The sequence below is a fragment of the Mauremys reevesii genome, linkage group 8 (genome assembly GCF_016161935.1).
Source record: "Mauremys reevesii isolate NIE-2019 linkage group 8, ASM1616193v1, whole genome shotgun sequence".
Lineage (NCBI taxonomy): Eukaryota > Metazoa > Chordata > Testudines > Geoemydidae > Mauremys > Mauremys reevesii.
The window spans coordinates 74,139,644-74,159,117 of NC_052630.1; the positions used below are offsets into that span (position 1 = coordinate 74,139,644).

Here is a 19,474-nt window from a genome sequence, read left to right on the forward strand (position 1 = left end):
TAAACTCTTGTTGATTGGCATTAAATATATTACCCTCCTTTAATTCTTTATTAATCTAGTCCCATATCAGGTGTGCCACTATTTTGGCTCTGACTGACGTCTAACTGACAGGCCTAGACCCTTTTTCAATACTGGCATATTAGCTTTCTTCCAGTCTTCTGGAACCTCCCCATTATTGCAAGACTTCTGGAAAATCAATAGGAATTGTCCAAGGAGCTTCTCAACCAGTTCTTTTAAAACTCTTGGATGAAAGTTATCCAGACATGCTGATTTTGAAATGTCTAATATTAGCAGCTGCTATTATGTGAGATGTGGAATGGAAAGTATGCTATTGTATGATATGACTACATCACCTATTTCTATTCCAAATACAGAACAGAAGTATTTATTGAACACTTCTGCCTTATTATTGATAATTCTACCATTTCCATCTAGTATTGTTCCAGTACCATTATTAGGAATCTTTTTGATCCTAATATACTTTTAAAACTCCTTCTTATTGTCCTTAGCTCTGCAGGCCATAGATTTCTTCTTGTGTCCCTTTACTTCCATTATCAAATTTTCTACAATTCCTAGCTTCTGATTCATATTCATTTCTATCCACTGCCCCTATTTTCCATATGTTACATATTTTTTTAAATTTTTAACTTGAGCGAGAGCACTTAAAATAGCAGTGTGGACATTGCAGCACTTGGGGTGGCTCAGGCTAGCTGCCAAAATCCAAGCTCATCCAACCCCCTCGGATCAAACTCAAGTGGCTAGCCTGAGCTACTGCCAGTGCCACAGCATCCACACTGTTGTTTTTAGTGCACTAACTCAAGCTGAACTAGCATGAGTGTCTACCCGCATTGGGATTCACACTTCCCCAGCTGCAGTGTAGATATAATCCCATGGACCCTAGGTTCATATTCTGGTTGCAAATCTATGCTGAAGTCCATGCCACCATTTCTACATTGCTATTATTACCTATGCAAGCTAAATTAAAGCTAACGCACGTATGTCTACCCATGCTACCATAACACCTTTTCTTTGTAATGTAGACATACCCCAAAAGAGCCTGCTTCCCTGTCACTGAAACAATGGAACAGTGCTGAGTTGAGTACATGTTCCCAGATTGCTGTCTCAATCCCTTTGGGGGCTAAAGAAGATTATGCTCCTAAAGCCTGAGCAACTTCCTTGCAGAGCTTCAGAAGAGACAGCATCATCATTTCAATTTGAAGAGTAGGGGCAGCAAGAGGGCCCAGTAGGAAGAAGGGACTTTGCAGCCTGGTATGATAAGTCGGGGGAGCGCTAAAGCTTGGTGGAGGGGTAGGGCTCTGCAGCCTGCTGAGGGAGTTCCAGACAAGGGAAAGCCTTTGAGCAACAGTGTGAGTACTCTGGGTGGCCCTTTGGCTGGCAGGCATTCTCTTCTACTCAGAAGAATAGAGGCCAGTTAGCCAGTGGAGAGGGCTTTTACATAGCTGCCAAGTTTGTGCTGTTCTGTGTATGACATTTTATGCAAATTTAACATGATCGTTATTTGAGAATATGCAAAAGTTTGCATACAACCATAAATTTCAGTTTAAATAAAATAAATTGTATGAATTTAGTGCTGGCAATAGCCATCCACCTATTTGACCTTCAATGACAACCAGTCACTGATTGCCTTTACACTTGTCCCCCAAGCAGCACGAACAGTTGTGGGGAGGCAAGACTTTATTCCTTACACCCCCTCTGATGGGAGGGAGAAATCTTATGGGGAGCCAGAAGCAACGTCTGGGCGTTCCATGTAGCTAGGAGGGTGGAATTGCTGACAGAGGAAGGCGCCAGAAGCTACTGAGATGCATTGTGAAGTTTGTGTGTTGGGGGGGGTACACTTTGGGGTGGCATCAGCCCATCCTCCTCATTAGCCCCTACCCCTTACCCCTGTGTGTCCCTCATTAACTCCTGCTCCTCAGCCTGTTCCTCTAGTAGCTTGTGACTATCACACAACTCCTTATCCCATAGCTCCAGTCCCCTCAACTCCCCTGCCTGTGCGGCCTCTCTTTCCTGTTCCATGCAGGCTGAGAACCAAATGGGTAAGTAAAAAGCATCAGAGAAGGCCACCTGGTTGCCTCACCAGGTACCACAGCAGCCTTCTAACAGCCAGGAACATCAACTGCAGTTGATGTGAACTGAATGAGGGACACTCAGGCTGGGCTGGAGGGCGGGAGACTGGAGGCATGAGAATCACACACTTGTCTGACACTTGGAAAACTGAGGGGAGCAAAAAATGTTGTGTAGGGGCAGGATAGGACACCCAAAGTGAATTTACTGAGTGTGTAGGAGAATCAAAAATTGTTTTATTTAAGGGGACTGAAATGCTTTATTTGTGTAGGTGTAGGGAAGTTAGTATGATTTTAATAGTAGGGAGAGAATCCTGACTGGGGCCTCTGAGGCACTAGCTAATATTGTTGAAATGAAATAAAGCACGTGTTTGCTTTTTAATGTTGCACTCTATTACTGATTCACAATATCAAAGGCCCATAAATCTGTGGTATCGAATTGCCAGCTCCAGCCCCACTACTTATTTTGGGCACAGCTTCCATAATACCTAGAGCAGGGGTCGGCAAACTTCAGCACACAGCCCACTGACCTAAAGTGACTAGCCAGGAAACAGAGCGGGTCTCACATACAGTAAGAGATAGATGCTATCCTAAACAGTTTACACTCTAAAGAGACAAGACAGAGCAAGGGTAGGGGAGAAGAACTGAAACACGGGGCAGGTTTAGGCTTCACTTGAGTCTTCAACTCAACCACCTATGCTGAGGTAAAACTACAATTTACCCCACCTATACTAGGATTTTACAATCTGCTAGCAGTCTCATGACAAACACCCCTACTTAGGCACAGCCAGAGAGATAAGCAACCCCCAAGGTCACACAGGATATCTGTGACAGAGACAGAATTTGAACCCACATCTAAGGTACAGCCAAATGCCGTAACCACAAAACTATCTGTCCTCCACATGATAGAAACAGCAATCCTTGACAAGTCTAAGCATTTTATTTTATTTTTTACTCAGGAACTCTGGTGACTTAAGTCCCAAATGTTTTTATAAAAAAAATTCAACAAAATCAGCCTGAACTTTGTAATGTATAACTATTGCATAACACAAAGAGTGCCTACAGTTGGTACATTATTTGATTACACCCTAATGCAGTAGGGTCACAGCTAGTGAAGTAATAAAACAACTACTGAGAGTGGTCTAGGGAAAAATCAACATGGCTTCAGTAAGTGTAAGCTATGGCTTTTTAGCATGTTTAAATTACTTTGAGAGCATTAACAAAACAGTCAATAAAGGAGATCTAGTACATACAGCTTATTCAGACTGACACAGGGCCTGGGTTCTGTCAGTAATTTATATTTCATGATAAGTGAAAATTAATATGAGAAGTTTTAAAGGAGACATCACAATAAATAATTCACACTTGTACTATAGTAGCAGATCTAATATTAGAGCTGTGTATAAATTCCACTTCAGAGTTTCACTTCAGAGTTCTACTTGGATTCACAATGCCAAGATTTATTTAATTTTTGGTTCAAAGGAACTCAAAATCTAAAAAACAAAGCTGGGTTAAAACCACAAGTTTATCCTGTATGCACAGTAAATCCACACAAAACTGAATTTTACATGATTCTGATGCATCTCCCTTAAGTCGGGCCATGTTTAGAAAATTCCAGTTCAGCTTAAGGTTACAACCTGTAGCAAGTCTTTCAATGATCATAGCCTGAATTTCAAGTTCATGTTGAAACTTGAAACAATGCTAGTTGTTTGGTGAACATTTTGCACAGCTGTAGTATATACATTCTGCAGACTTCAGCCAGCAAAACCATACCTGAGAAGGTCTAACCCAGTAGAGGACAATGGTACACATATACCTTGCAGTTGGAGAGATACACAGAAATAGCAAGCTCTTATGTAAACTGTATTAGAGTGGAATAAATAATTTTAGAAAATTATTTGACAAAGATAACCTCCTTCAGTTCATGGGACATGACTGCATTACAATTTCCTTAAATTCATTACTCAGAGGTAAATATTTTCCTCAGCTGGCACACGGTTAATATAGAAGCTTGCTATGCCACCTGCCCCAGCAGCCCCCAGTGTAGCAGTGTTTCAAGGTGAGAGGGGGGATGGTTGGAGTGTTAGTGTGCTCTGTCAAGCCCAGCATACTGTGGCTATCCCAGGTTACCCTAAGGAACCCTGTAGCCAGGGCTGGCAAAGAAACAGCCCTTTGACCAGCTCCTTTTTAGCTCCTTCTCAATCTGGTCTAGAAATCCAGTCTTAAAAAAATTGAGACAGGAAAAACCCTCACTTTCAATAGGCCAGTCACAGTAATCAAATACCATTAAGTTATATGGTAAAATAGATTCTGCTTGATCTAGATTAACCAAAAGCCAAATGTTCATCAGTTGGTCTTGCCACACAATTATTAAATAGCTGTACCTTTTGTTCAAGGTCAGGCATAACTTCCTTGCCTGTTTCTAAAGTTAATATCTTTTTCCTGGGCACAGAACCAAAAAGGTCATTAACTACAATCCAAAACTTTAAAAAAGGAGAAGGATTGATATCCAAATCACTAGCAAATGACAACCTTTCAAATGAACATTTTAAATCCATTATGAGTTTTTTACTACAAGGTAAAATATATATTTGACATTCTGAAACATGAGAAAGGAGAAACTGTTATTAGGCTTTACTATATCTTCCTAAAAATAACTCCGCTTATTATACATTTTTAAAAAGAGCACCCCTTAAAATAAAATATAGCCTGCGATGGGGTCATTAATGAATAAATTAGTCCAATTGTGATTTTATAATTGCCATTGTAAATGTTCTAAATTTAAGCATCTGGAAAATAGAACATTTTCAATGTGGTGAAAATTGTTTTTGAATTGGCAGAGTGGGTAGACCTAGAGTGTTGTACTTTGCCCTGCTTAACAGAGTTGCTTTTCCATGATACCTGTAGCAAAAGGGACTTAATTCTTCACTGGAGTTTATTGGTTTTGCTGAGGGTACTGCAGCAAGGCAAATTCAGTTAAGCTAGTAAATTGGTTCAGAGTATATTTCCTTGTGTCCATTTTGCCCACCTATTTTCAGATGTCTCCAAATTCCACTGCATAATATTTGTTCAGAAAAAGACAAATAATTGGTTCCTTTATAATATTCACATTTTTAAGAAAAATATTTGAAAATTACTGATATCGCAACAATATTTGCAATCTAATTTTGATTCTTAGGTTATATTTTTGAAGGAATAGTATTTTGGGGGGTTGTCCATGTTATTTCATTTTTATGGAATCATAATAAACTAATTACTTGAAGGAAATATATCTTTGAGCTTTTGATGGCCTTCTAATAGTGGAACTAGACTGAAAAAAAGCACAAGGATAAGGAAATCAGTTTTCAGGATCTGTAATAGCACTGGAAAAAAGTCTTTAAATCATTTGAAAAGACCTTGAAAGCTCATCTAGCTCATACTCTTATGTTAATGTAGAATTGATTTAATTATTCATTCTTTTTGTAGCTTAATTTGTTTTCTGATTTCACATTACTCATGTATAGAGACATATATGCATACTATACATAAACATTAAGGTTGATGAACTGAGCATTCAGAAGTTGGGAAACGCAATATTAAGGTTATACACACAATCTTAACTCTGCCACTTTGTACCTTAAAATATTATTTCTCTTAACATCAATGATCTGGAGTTTCTTATATAACCTCACAATAACTTTCTCTACAGTACATACAGTATTCAGATTTGGGTTGATTTTCAAGTCTGAATGAGTTCTATAAGTTTGAAAAAAAAATCAGTACATCATTTTAAAATTAGGGAAGTTAGAAAAACTTTCATTTGATTTTTAGATCACTTCAAACTGAAAACAGTTTAGAACACTGAGGGATTATAAAGCTCTGAAGCAATCTCATTTGTAGCATGCCAAATGTATCAGACTTGATAATGCATTAGAGTTCAGAATTAAAGGGAAGAAAGCATGAGGTTGTGATTAAGGCATACAACTGACAGGATGGGGCTCTCATTCTGGCTCCTCTACAGTTTTTCTATGTGATCTTGGGAGAGTCGGATAATCTCTTACATCTTCTTGGAATTTAATAATTTATATTTCATTTTCAAAGTTTGGCATATCTATTTCTCAGTGCCTTTCTAATGAAAGGATTATCTTTGTTTTGATGAATCCACCACCATATTTTTCTATCTTTGTTATTTATTCAGCACCATATTTATATAGCCCCTTGTTGATTACAAATCATTTACCAGATATTGAAGCTACATTTATTGGTGTTGTGACAAACTTCCTCCTCTACCTTGGTGGGTCCTGCGCTTACTGGCGGATTTGCTCGCCTCAGAGATTCACCATGTGGGTCAGGAAACAGCCCAGAGACCTTCCCGTCTGGTAGAAGCCACAGTCTAGGTCAATTCCTCCTGTGTCTGATCAGGAGTTGGAAGGTTTGGGGGGAACCCAGGCCTGCCTTCTACTCCGAGTTCCAGCCCAGGGCCCTGTGGATCGCAGTTGTCTAGAGTGCCTCCTGGTACAGCTGTGCAACAGCTACAACTCCCTGGGCTCCTTCCCCATGGCCTCCTCCCAACACCTTCTTTATCCTCACCACAGGACCTTTCTCCTGGCATCTGACAATGCTTATACTCCTCAGTCCTCCAGCAATATGTCTTCTCACTTTCAGCTCCTAGTGCCTCTTGCTCCCAGCTCCTTGCATGCACATCACAAAATGAAGTGAGGTCCTTTTTAAACTCAGGTGTCCTGATTAGCCAGCCTATCCTCATTGATTCTAGCAGTTTCTTCTTAATTGGCTCCAGGTGTCCTAATTAGTCTGCCTGCCTTAGTTGGTTCCAGCAAGTTCCTGCTTGTTCTGGAACTGCCCTTGTTACCTTACCCAGGGAAAAGGGAGCTACTTAATCTGGGACTAATATATCTGCCTTCTAACACTCTCCTGTAGCCATCCAGCCTGACCCTATCACAGTGTGTAATTCTGACCTTTCTTCCCCCTCTCCCCCCATCTTAAAATAAATGGTAGTTACTCATTTTTCCAGTACTGTACTGTGCAATATCAATTATCCTCCAGTTAGTCTCAAAGATAGACACCAACATTTCCAGTACTATTGTTTGTTCCTTTAGTAGTGATGTGAACATCTTCAGACCCTGTTGCTCTGAATACTTCCAGGTTTTCTAGGTATTCTTTGGCTTGTTCCTTCCTGCCTTCTGATCTCTCCCTTTTCTCACTATTCCATTAAGCAAGCTGTAACTATTATCTCTTTTTAATAAATACTGAAGCTTGGTGGCTACTAAGCATTTCATCATTCACCTCATCAACCATTATTTGCTCTCCTTGCCTAGTAAGCAGCAGATCTGCACTTTTCTTTTTCATCTTCTTATTTCTTATGTACTCATAAAACTTCATCATGTTCCTTTTTACATCCTTTACTAACAGTATCTTTCTTTGCTTTGCCATTTCTGAGTTCATTCCTATATGTTCTACAGTAGAACCTCAGAATTATGAACAACAGAGTTACGAACTGACCAGTCAACCATACATTTCATTTGGAACTGGAAGCACACAATTAAGTAGCAGCAGAGACCAAAAAAAAAGCAAATACAGTACAGTACTGTGTGAAACAAACTACTAAAAAATAAAGGGAAAGCAGCATTTTTCTTCTGCATAATAAAGTTTCAAAGCTGTATTAAACAATATTCAGCTGTAAACTTCTGAAAGAACAACCATAACATTTTGTTCAGTGTTATGAACAACCTCAATCCCAAGGTGTTTGCAGCTCTGAAGTTCTACTGTACTTCTTCCCCTGTATTCTGGTAATATCTCCTCTTTCAAATGTTATGTGTGATTCCTTTTTTTAATTTGAGGTCTTTACAAGCCTTCTGGTGCAGTCTCATTAGTCTTTTACATCTTTTCCTACTAGAAAGGAATAAAGGAAACATTAAAACGTCTATCACCTGTTCCATTTTATTGTCACTACTAATCTGGCCTTGGGGAACAAGGAAAATAGACCAGGCTTGATTTTCAAAGGTGCTGAGGAGCTGTAGCTTCCATTGATTTCAATTGGACTTCTAGGTACAATCACTTCTGAAAAAAAAAAATCTAGCCCATTGAATTCTTCCTTATGTAGGGTAAAGTTATGGGCTGTCTTGAAAGGTGCAGGCTTGAGTATCTCCTCTAAGATGAGCACCTTCAGAGCCCACTGAATTTAATAGAAGTTGAGGGCACATACCACCTTCAGGACTCGGCCTCATGTTTGTGCATAGGTTCCAAAATCATGACTTTAGGAGCAATTCCAAAGCAGAAGAGTGTGAGATCAGCATTCACTTACTTTGGTTACTGGTGCTGCCTGTGTTCTCTCCTATCCAATCCACCAGCCAAATAGGCTCAGACTTGCAGACAATCATTGTCCAGAATCCCAGATAGTAAATGTAATATTCAGAAGATTAGGTTTATGTACAACCATAGTAAAAGCTATGATTTAAAAAAGAGAAAAAAACACATTAAAATTATTAATCCTTATTTCTTCTCCTAAAATAGGTTGCTGTCCATTTGGCAAATTGGTTTGTTCCCATGTTTCTACTAAGGCAGAATGAAATTGTTTGTTTGTTTGTTTTTGTTATTGTTGTGAGGGGTTTTTTCTTCTCTATCATCACCAGATGACAGACATAACAGCAGCTTGGGAACTCCAACACTGTCTTCCACTGCAGCAAATCAAAATAGTAATCAGTTTCATAGGCACAAGGAATATTGATTTATATTTCATAGAGAAGTTCTGACCAAACTGAAGCAGTTTTAAATAAAGATTGCCCCTATTTTGTGGGGTTTGTATGTGAATAGTTGGATCTGAACCCAAGCCTACTATTACGTTTCTTGGCTGGATCCAAAACTGTAAAGGGCTTTTTTTCAGGTTCTCTTTTAAGATACAGATCAGAATTTATATGGAGGTCAAAAATAGCTGCTTTTTTTAAATGTCCCCAATTCAAAGTGGCCAAGCCTAGCAAAAATAGCTCAGAAGCTTTTGACACCATCAAAGGTAAGTCTACCTGAAGCTTACTCTGGCCAGACCTAATTTAAATCTTATCCAGACTGAGGTGCTGCCTCTTCAACCTTTCTCTATCTTTCAGGCACAACTGGTCAACATTTGGAATTAACCAGGTCAATATGGTCCTCTCAGGGATACATACAGCAGGTTGTTAAAGTGGCAAAACAGATCAATAAGATCAAACTTTTAAATAGTAGAATTTAATAAATAAAAAACAAAGCAAATTAATCACACTGTTAAGCAATAGAATACCAGTTAAAAATTATTAAATATTTTTGATGTTTTTCTACATTTTCAAATATATTGATTGCAATTACAACACAGAAGTACTGTGCTCACTTTATATCATTTTTTATTACAAATATTTGCACTGTATTTTTCAATTCACCTCATACACGTACTGGAGTACAATCTCTTTACCATGAAAGTGAAAGTTACAAATGTAGGTTTTTTTGTTACATAACTGCACTCAAAAACAAACCAATGTAAAACTTTAATGCCTACAAGTCCACTCAGTCCTACTTCTTGTTCAGCCAATATCTAAGAGAAACAAGTTTGTTTACATTTACAGGAGATAATGCTGCCCACCTCTTAATTACAATGTCACCTGAAAGTGAGAACAGGCATTCTCATGGCACTGTTGCAGCTGGTATCACACGATATTTACATGCCAGATGCGCTAAAGATTCCTATGCCTCTTCATGCTTTGGCCACTGTTCCAGAGGACATATTTCCACGCTGATGATGCTCGTTAAAAAAAATGCGTTAATTAAATTTGTGACTGGAGAATTGTATGTCAACTGCTCTCTTTTACCCACATTCTGCCATATATTTCATGTTATAGCAGTCTTGGATGATGACACAGCACATGTTTTTCGTTTTAAGAACACTTTCACTGGAAATTTGACAAAATGCAAAGAAGATACCAATGTGAAATTTTTAAGATAGCTACAGTACTCAACCCAAGATTTAAGAATCTGAAGTACCTTCCAAAATCTGAGTTGTATGAGGTGTGGAGCATGCTTTCAGAAATCTTAAAAGAACAATACTATGATGCAGGAACTACAGAACCCAAACCACCAAAAAAGAAAATCAACCTTCTGCTGGTGACATCTGACTCAGATGATGAAAATGAACATGTGTTGGCCTGCTTTGCTTCGTTACCAACCAGAACTCATCATCAGCATTGACACATGTCCTCTGGAATGGTGGTTGAAGCATCAAGGGACATATGAATCTTTAGCACATCTGGCATGTAAATATCTTGCAACACTGGCTACAATAGTGCCATGCAAATGCCTGTTCTCACTTTCAGATGACATTATAAACAAGAAGCAGGTAGCATTATCTTCTGCAAGTATAAACAAACTTGTTTATCTGAACAATTGACTGAACAAAAAATAGGACTGAGTGGACTTGTAAGCCCTAAAGTTTTACATGGTTTTATTTTTGAATGCAGGTTTTTTTGGTACATAATTCTACATTTGTAAGTTCAACTTTCATGATAAAGAGATTGCACTACAGTACTTGTATTAGGTGAATTGAAAAATATTTTTTTTTGTTTTTTAATAGTGCAAATACTTGTAATAAAAAATAAATATAATGTGAACACTGTACATTTTGTATTCTGTGTTGTAATTTAAATATATTTGAAAATGTAGAAAACATCCAAAAAACTTAAATAAATGGTATTCTATTATTGTTTAACAGTGCGATTAATCGCACAATTAATCATGATTAATTTTGTTAATCGCTTAACAGCCCTAATCCAAATGTAATTAATTTTAGAGACAAAATGTGACATGAAGTATAAATATCCCAAACAGTCAGTTATTTCTTGGTCCTCTTGTTGAAAATATTGTATCTTCCCCTTCCCTGTTCCCGGGGTTTTATTTATTTTTAAGGTTTTATTTTTGCATATATTTGGTAGTTTTGTTTTTAATAAGAGCTGAGGTGTTCCTTGGCATTTCTACTGCAACAGCAGGACTTGAACTTAAGGTCAAACGAAAGGAACAGTGTGTTCCGTTTCCATGGAAACGGTACTAGTATAATATCAGGTACTAAGATACCAAGAATGAAGTGATAAAAATCACTACATTATTTTAATAAACAGGTTCTATTGTAATCATTTAACTAATATATATATGTGTGTGTGTGTGTTTTTCAAAAATATTTACGTTTACCCTGCATGGCCTTTTATTCATTATCTAGCAAATGAAAAACTGTTTCCTTTCCTGAGAATTTTAGAGATATAGGCACACTGAGAACTCATTAAGACTTCTATACATTTTAAAGCATGGGCTTTACCATATTTTAGGTGCACCACATTTTGCAGACACTAACACCCTAACACCCCAATCTAATTTTCATTTTACATTTCTTGACTCTGCCTCAACCTTTTTAAAAAATGTATAATTTCATTTCTAATATAGTTTTAATATGTCCAGTCATACACCCCATAGCACACTTTGAAGTCACTTTATGCAGAGGACAAAACTGAAAGCAAGCTACCACCAACTCATTAATTTAGAAACTTGAGAGATGGCCCTTGCACTATTCCTCTGAACCTCTAGATCGGTCAGACTGCCTAGGGAAGTGAATTCCAGAGTCAAGGGCCCTCTGTAGAAAATCTTAGCTGGAGCTGACCTCAGCTATCATGGCAGCTCTTGCAGAGAGAGATGATCTGTCAGAGACAGATCCAAACCAGTTTAGGGCTGCATAGATCAAAGTTAGCACCGTGAAATCCACCTGGAAGGCAGTACAGATGTAAAAGAACCAGTGAGAATATATGCTGCCTCTCATACTGAAGTGGGCAAAATATTCTGCTCCAGCTCTAGTTCGAGAGATCTTCAAGGGCAATACAAAGTAATCCATTCTAGAGGTGCCAGAAGCATAAGTTATAGTGGCAAAGTCTGCATTTGAGACAAAGATCACAAATTCCTAACCAGATGCAAACACAAAATGACACCTCTGGGGCCCACTGATGCCACTTGAGGCTATAGAAGTAACCAGCACTAGCAGCTGAATCTCTATATTATAGCCAAAGCCAAAAACCAAACTGACCAGGATCCAAGAATCCTGAGAACTCAAGATATTACCAAAGAGACAGGAAATTCCCTTGACTATGAATGATCTTATCTGTAAAGTAACCTGACACTTCTTCACAGGAAGATACACTGGACTCTGCCAGCAGATGGAAACCACCCACATTAAATCAGGTTGTTAACCATCCAAGAAACTCACACTGATCACAAGGCATGGTGCAGAAAAATAACTAACTTTCTTTGCCTCCTGCACACCCGGCATACAATTGCAAAGAGGCTTTATGCCATAATTTGTCAGATTAAGAAGAAGACTCCTACCACCAGTTCCCTAGAGACCTTTCTTCCTGATTCATCAAGCCATCAGAACATCCTGGTTTGAGACATATTGGTACCCTACCCCCTTCCAGGGAGGTGTAAGAATTTCAACAAACAATTGAGCCAGTACTGCCCTGCTTGATTTTACTAGTCAAATGGAGCAAGGATGCAATTCACAGATCCCACAGGAACACAGGTGTGCAAAACTGCTCTAAACTCCTATAGCACATGCCAGAGCTCCTTTCTCTCTGTGTTTAAGTCAGACTTTACTTAACAGAAAAATAGTAATTTGTGCTTCTCTTGTTTCTCTTATGTATACAGACATCACCATTGACCAGAGTGGCCCCTGTATCTCTTCGTGGTCACAAAGGTTCAGTAGAATTTTTACCCAAAGCGTATATGTGGAAAAATGAAGGGGTGTGTAGAAGTGGGAAGTGGGGGAAATAAGTCAACATCTCTCGTAATCTTGTGACTCCTGTGTATACCTGGAGGGCAGTGCTCATAGTTAACAAAACTGTGCACTGACATTAAAACAGATAACAATATTAATTCTTCACATACCGACAGCCTGGCATTGCTCAGCCCCAGGTCAGGAAGGCACTTTAAGCATGCAAGTAGCAAGATCAACAGGACTACTATGTGCTTATAGTTAGGCACGTGCTTAAGTACCTTCCTGAATCAGGGCCCTAGTAATTAGTCTATGTGAATAACAACAGTTCAGTTCTGCTATGTCAGCTACTAATAGGATGTCACCAGGCAAGACTGAGCTGATACTGGTGGATTGAAGAAAGCAGCCGGTGTGGATGGCAGAGGTGACATTGATCCCTGTGAGGGAGTGTGCCCATACCTCAATGCTCCATCTGCTGTTGGATGATCATATTACAACATCCGAAGAAGTGAGCTGTAGCTCACGAAAGCTCATGCTTAAATAAATTTGTTAGTCTTTAAGGTGCCACAAGTACTGCTGGTTTTTTTGCGGATACAGACTAACACGGCTGCTACTCTGAAACATATTACAACAGTTACCAGTCAGCTTTTTACCATCTGTGGCAGTGACCCTTTTCTTTTGGATGCAGACCTTGCTAATGTTATCTATGTCTTTGTTGTCTCCAGATTAGAGTGTTGCAACGTGCTCTACATACAGGCCACACTTTAAAACCATCCGGAAACTGCAGCTGTTGCAGAATACACCTGCTCGCTTACTGATCACAGCATCTTGCTGGGAGCATAGTACCTCAGTGTTCTGGGATCTATACTGCATGTGTATTGGTGTCCAGGCAGAGTTTATGGTATTGGTTATTACCTATAAAGCCCAAAGGCCACCTGAGGGATCACCTCTCTCCTAGTGCCATACTGCTACAACTCTGGTCAGCAGAGGTGCTCAAGCTGCAGCCAATCTTTATCAAAGACAGGGGGCTGATAGCAAAGCATTGTCTGTGAAAGTCACAGGGCATTAGAACTTTCCCCTTCCCTTGGTCCAAAATAGCCTGTATTTGGTGATCTTCTGGACACACCGTAAAAGTTATCTGTTTGGTAGCGTTTTTGGAAAGGGCTGACGTGTTCTCAGAATGAGTGGAGGGGAGTGTGTGGAAAGGAGCTTTCTTGTTTGGCTGACTAGCTAAACCGAGTTATTTCTCCCTGTCTGAATGTTTGCTTTTTTACTGCTATTGAGGTATTATGGTGTAACATTTGATTTGGTGTCAGAGCACCAAGAACTTTTTTATAGACATCTTTTTCATTATTTAAATCTAAATTTTAAAAACTCCACTTCTCACCCATTCCTAATTTTCCACTGTTGTTCTCAGTGTCCCATTATTTACATAAGCTCGTTTAGCCAGGATATGAAGAGCAGATACAAAGCAGAATTTAAATAAAACAGTTCTTAAATACTTTTCTTTTCAGAAAGTCAATCAAACTTAGACCTATCTGAGATTGTTCCCTTTCTTCCCCATGAAGGTATCCCTTTTCTTTAAAATTCAACCTGAGAGTCGATTAAGGGAACAAACTTCTGTCCAGAATAGGATGCAGCTTCATAAATCTTTAGCAATTCACAGGTTGTAATTTGTTTAGCATTTTTGGCCATACATTTGCACAAGGAATTTATAAATGGATACTCATAACATTCAATTATTTAATTGTTCAAGTATATCTCTATTAATACCATGATATAAAAACGTTACCATCCCATTATGTACCAGAAGATTACTTTTGTTCAGTGCAATTCCACATTTTTTTCTCTCTACACCCTTTAAAACAACACATTTAACAAATATTTACTTTAAAAAAAAGGAGAAAGAAAAACAAATCTACAAATTAATTGCTTATTTATGGACACAGGTATTTTAGGGGACTTTAAAGTACTCTGAAATACTTCCTAGGTAATGGACACATTTACTTTACAGAACATGCAGTGTTTTGTATTGATTTTTTTATGTGATTGTGTCAAAGTGATATCTGTGAACTAAATACTACACAGGAGTTGTCTATGGTTCTCCAATCACATATCTATACACAGCCTAGAGTACTGTAAGGATTATAGCTGTAACTGCCAGTTTCTGTTAAAATAAAAATCTCAGGGCAGAAGGACAAGCTGACCTAATCGGTGGGTCGTTTGAATAGATTCTACAGTGCAGGGCACAACTAATCCCTGTCTGACATTCTAGCCTAGAGATTTTTTTCATCCATGATTAATGGACTTGACAGCCATGTTCCCACAGCTTCTGCTAAACATGTAGTTCAGAGTTTATTGTTAAATACCACTGAGATCACAGAAAACTAAACTCTTATGACAGTGGAACTACTGTGCCAGAGGGCAGACTTTTCTCAGAAAAAAAATATTGGATCACATCAGAAATAAAACACAGAATAATAAGGAAGTACTAAAAGGCTCATGGTCTTGGACCTCTGGATGCCTAACTTCCTTTAAGCCAGGCTGATCTTTCTGAATGGAAAATAGATTGTGCAAGTTAATAGATCTAAAAAGGTAATAATAATAGTGTGACAAACACAGAAAGGAGTTCCCCTCTCACTCCACAAGGTTGTTGAACTTGTAGTTCTGAAGACAAGCTTGAGTCTTGAATACTGGCATACAGATCTGGTCATCCCATCTAAAAAAAGGTATATTAGAATTGGAAAAGCTTCAGAAAAGGGCAACAAAAATGATCTGGGGTATGAAACAGCTTCCATATGAGGAGAGACTAATAAGACTGGGACTTTTCAGCTTGGAAGAGAGGACTAAAGGGGGATATGATACAGGTCTATAAAATCATGACTGGTGTGGAGAAAGTAAATAAGGAAGTGTTATTTACTCCTCATAACACAAGAACGTAGGGGTCACCAAATGAAATTAATATATAGCAGGTTTTAAACAAATAAAAGGAAGCATTTCTTCACACAACACACAGTCAACCAGTGGAACTCTTTGCCAGAGGATGTTGTGAAGGCCAAGACTATAACAGGGTTAAAAAAAAACTAGATAAGTTCATGGAGGATAGGTCCATCAGTGGCTATTAGCCAGGATGGGAAGGGATGGTGTCCCTAGCCTCTGTTTGCCAGAAGCTGGGAATGGGCAACAGGGGATGGATCCCTTGATGATTACCATGGGCGGCTCCAGGCTCAGCATGCCAAGCCCGCGCTTGCGGCGACATGCCGTGGGGGGTGCTCTGCCGGTCGCCGGCAGGCGGCTCCGGTGGACCTCCCGCAGGCGTGCCTGCGGAGGGTCTGCTAGTCCTGCGGCTTCGGTGGAACATCCGCAGGCATGTCTGTGGGAGGTCCACCGGAGCCTTGGGACCGGCGACCAGCAGAGTGCCCCCCGCAGCATGCCGCCGTGCTTGGGGCGGCGAAATGGCTAGAGCCGCCCCTGATGATTACCTATTCTGTTCTTTCCCTCTGAAGCACTCGGCATTGGCCACTGACCATTGGTCTGACCCAGTATTGCTGTTCTTATGCTCTTAAGCTGAAATGCACAATCTGGATACAAATTTTAAGTCCTGAAAGTTTAAACATGTTTGGATCCTAGGATTTGGTTTGGTCCTCTCTCAAATTAGCATTAATGGAAACTATACAAACATAAGTAGGGGTGAACAAAACCTCAAAGAGAGTTCATATGATTTTTCCACTAGTGACAGGGTATGTGAGCTTTGATTTTCTATGTTGTGTACAGAGCATATGCATGGCCAACCTAAACATCTAACAGTTGCCTCTGTCAATGCTCTCTAGCCTTTGGACAATCTGCTTCTAATAACAGGATTACACCACACAATATGTTTCTTAACTGATAGTCTCCATTGTTTTTAAAAAGTTCAGTAGTAAAAGATGCAAATAAAAAAGTGTCAGACTGAAATACAATGGCAATACCAGTTTGCAAGGGACTTCATTTAAACAGTTAATTCTGTTTAAATTTGTCTTGGTTTTTGATTGGGAAGTATTTCAGACTTTAATTATTGCATTCTATAAGACTGTGACAGATCTTTCTTCTTCTTCTTATGGGCTTCTTGCCAAGACAAGATCAAGCATGAAATTCTTCTTTTAAGAAGAATATACTTAATTAGTGCTTTAGTTAACTGTATGTTGCTTGCACAATTCCACAGACTACTTTTGGCTTTGGCAAGTACATCTGTTTGCAGAGTCTTTGTGGCTTTTAGTGTCAAAGCACTTTTGCATACATTTTACCATTCTTCTTTATGTCTACTTAGTCTTATAGGACTTAACTGCTGAATGTACTGAGAGTAGTAAATTACAAATATTAAATGCATAGAAGAAAAACCTACTAGAAATATTCCTCAATTTAGTAGCATCATCTTGTTTAACTGTTTGACTTGCTGTTCAATATATATATGATATATGTAACCCCACTGCTACAGACTTAAAGAAGTAGCACCCTAACGCCAAATATTTTACAGTTCTTTGAAGTCCATGTAAAGGGAAAGAAATAATAAAGACAGAAAAGTTTAACTCAGTGAAAACCAAGACATAGTAGTGTAACCTGTTTTGATTCAAGTGATTAGCAAATATTTTGACCCAAGTAGTTAGCCAATATTGAGGTCTTGTGGGTTGTTTCCATTAACAGAAGAAATTGCATGAAAGAAATACCTGATTCCTTCATCAATCTTGTTTATTTACAAATAATGTACTTAAATTCCTATTCCCCTGAACACCGTAGGAATCAAACAGCAGGACACAGATTCTTTGCTCACAGTTCCAAGGCTGTTTCCAGCCAGCACTCTGCCCAAAAGCTCTCTTGTAGTGTGACCTTGAAACAGATTCAGGGGGCCTGGGGCAAAGCCCAAGTCCAGGATGCCACTCAGAAACCCACAGGCCCTGGCTGTAGCGCAGAATTGACTCCTGCTCTTCCCGCCAAGTACCATGACTTTATAGATGTTTTTAAGAAGAAGAAAGTGGATTCTCTACCACTGCACCATGACTATGATTGTCCAGTTGGGCTGCAGTCTGGGGCCAAGATACATTTCAGCAACATCTATGCCATTTCAGAACTGAAGCTGGCCACTCTTTGATCCTAACTCCAGGAAATTCTGGCCAAGTGATTTATCCATTCCTCCACCTCCCCTGCTAGAGCCTAGTTCTTTAAAAAAAAAAATTACCCTGCATTTATATTGCATTTGCGTGTGGGTTACTGGGCCCTTTAAAAGGTAATCAGAAACCAGCGTGCTCTCCCTTTCATTCTGGAATTGTTGGGCCACATGTTTACCATGCTCAACCTGCAAGGAGTCTATAACCTGATGCGGATCCATCCAAGGAAGGAGTGGAAAATAGCCGTTTGAACCTGGTATGGTCACAGGAACATTCCAGCACTTTGTGAAAGAGGTATTTCATGACATCCTAGACCAGGACATCATAGTCTATCTCAACAATATCATCATCTTCTTGGAGACCCCTGAATGGCACACTCAACATATCCAGTCAGTTCTGGATTGGCTGCACCAACATGGCTTGTACGCAAAACTTGAGAAGTGCAGCTTTGATTAGGTCTCCAGGGAGGTCTTGGGCTATATCTTTTCCACTGAGGACCTCTGAATGGACCCCAGGAAGGTGAACACTAGACCTGGGCAACCCTCCAGAACATCAAGATGCTGCAATGCTTCCCATGGCTTGCTAATTTTTATAGGTGCCTCATTCCTGGGGTTTCGGACCAGATAGCGTTGTTGACAGAGCTCCTCCATGAACATGCCACCTTCACCTGGTCTTTGGAAGCTCAATGAATGTTCAACCAACTCAAAGTGGCCTTCATCAGCACTCCAATCCTGAGTCAACCCAACCTAATGCAGGTCTTTGTCATTGTGACTGATGCATCTAATGTTGCAACTGGGGCAATACTTTCCCAAAATGCTGCCCCAACAGTGCCTGCTTTCTTGTGCCTATTACTCTCAAAAATTCACATTGGCAGAACTAAATTGAAATTTTTAGATAAGGAACTTCTAGCAGTTAAACCTGGAGAATGGTATCAGTAGCTCAAAAGGTGCCTGACACCCAATACTCCAAGTTTTTATGATCTGTATATACCTATATCTATTTAGAGAAAAGGTGCTGAACCAAAGACAGCTTCAATGGGCCCTGTTCTTTAGACACTTTAATTTTACTATCACCTATCACACAGGAGCCTAGAACAAGGCAGCTGACATCCTGTCCCAAAAAGGGGAATACCTCCCTGACCACAAAAACTCTCACATGGAGCCACTAAGCACCTTCACTCTCCATAATTTCCTGGATACCACCATTCCCCAAATTCCTAATCTGTTTATCTATGAAGGAGGACATTGAGGTAGTAAGACACAAACACTAGGTGTGGGATGGCGTGCTCTATGTCTTAATCTGTTTGATTAAGTCAAATTCATTGCTTAAACATTCCACCAGGACGCGCCCAACGGGAGGTGCCGTGGCTGTAACATGATGCTTTGCTAGCCAGCCACTTTGGCAACCTCAAGACTTATCACTTGGTCACCCACTCCTTTTGGTGGACCTGACAACATTCAAAGGTGCACTCTTATGTCGACTCCTGT

At 39.5% G+C, this 19,474-nt stretch overlaps 1 long non-coding RNA gene across 1 annotated transcript in view; it reads right to left on the reverse strand.

Moving 5' to 3' along the window:
* Positions 1 to 7,751: 7,751 nt before the first annotated feature.
* Positions 7,752 to 19,474, reverse strand: part of LOC120369657 — a 91,787-nt gene continuing 80,064 nt past the window's right edge. The window contains exons 5-6 of the long non-coding RNA XR_005583306.1: positions 8,386 to 8,528; positions 7,752 to 7,973 (exon numbers count right to left, since the gene is read on the reverse strand). This is a non-coding gene — a long non-coding RNA (uncharacterized LOC120369657). The remainder of the gene's footprint in view (positions 7,974 to 8,385; positions 8,529 to 19,474) is intronic.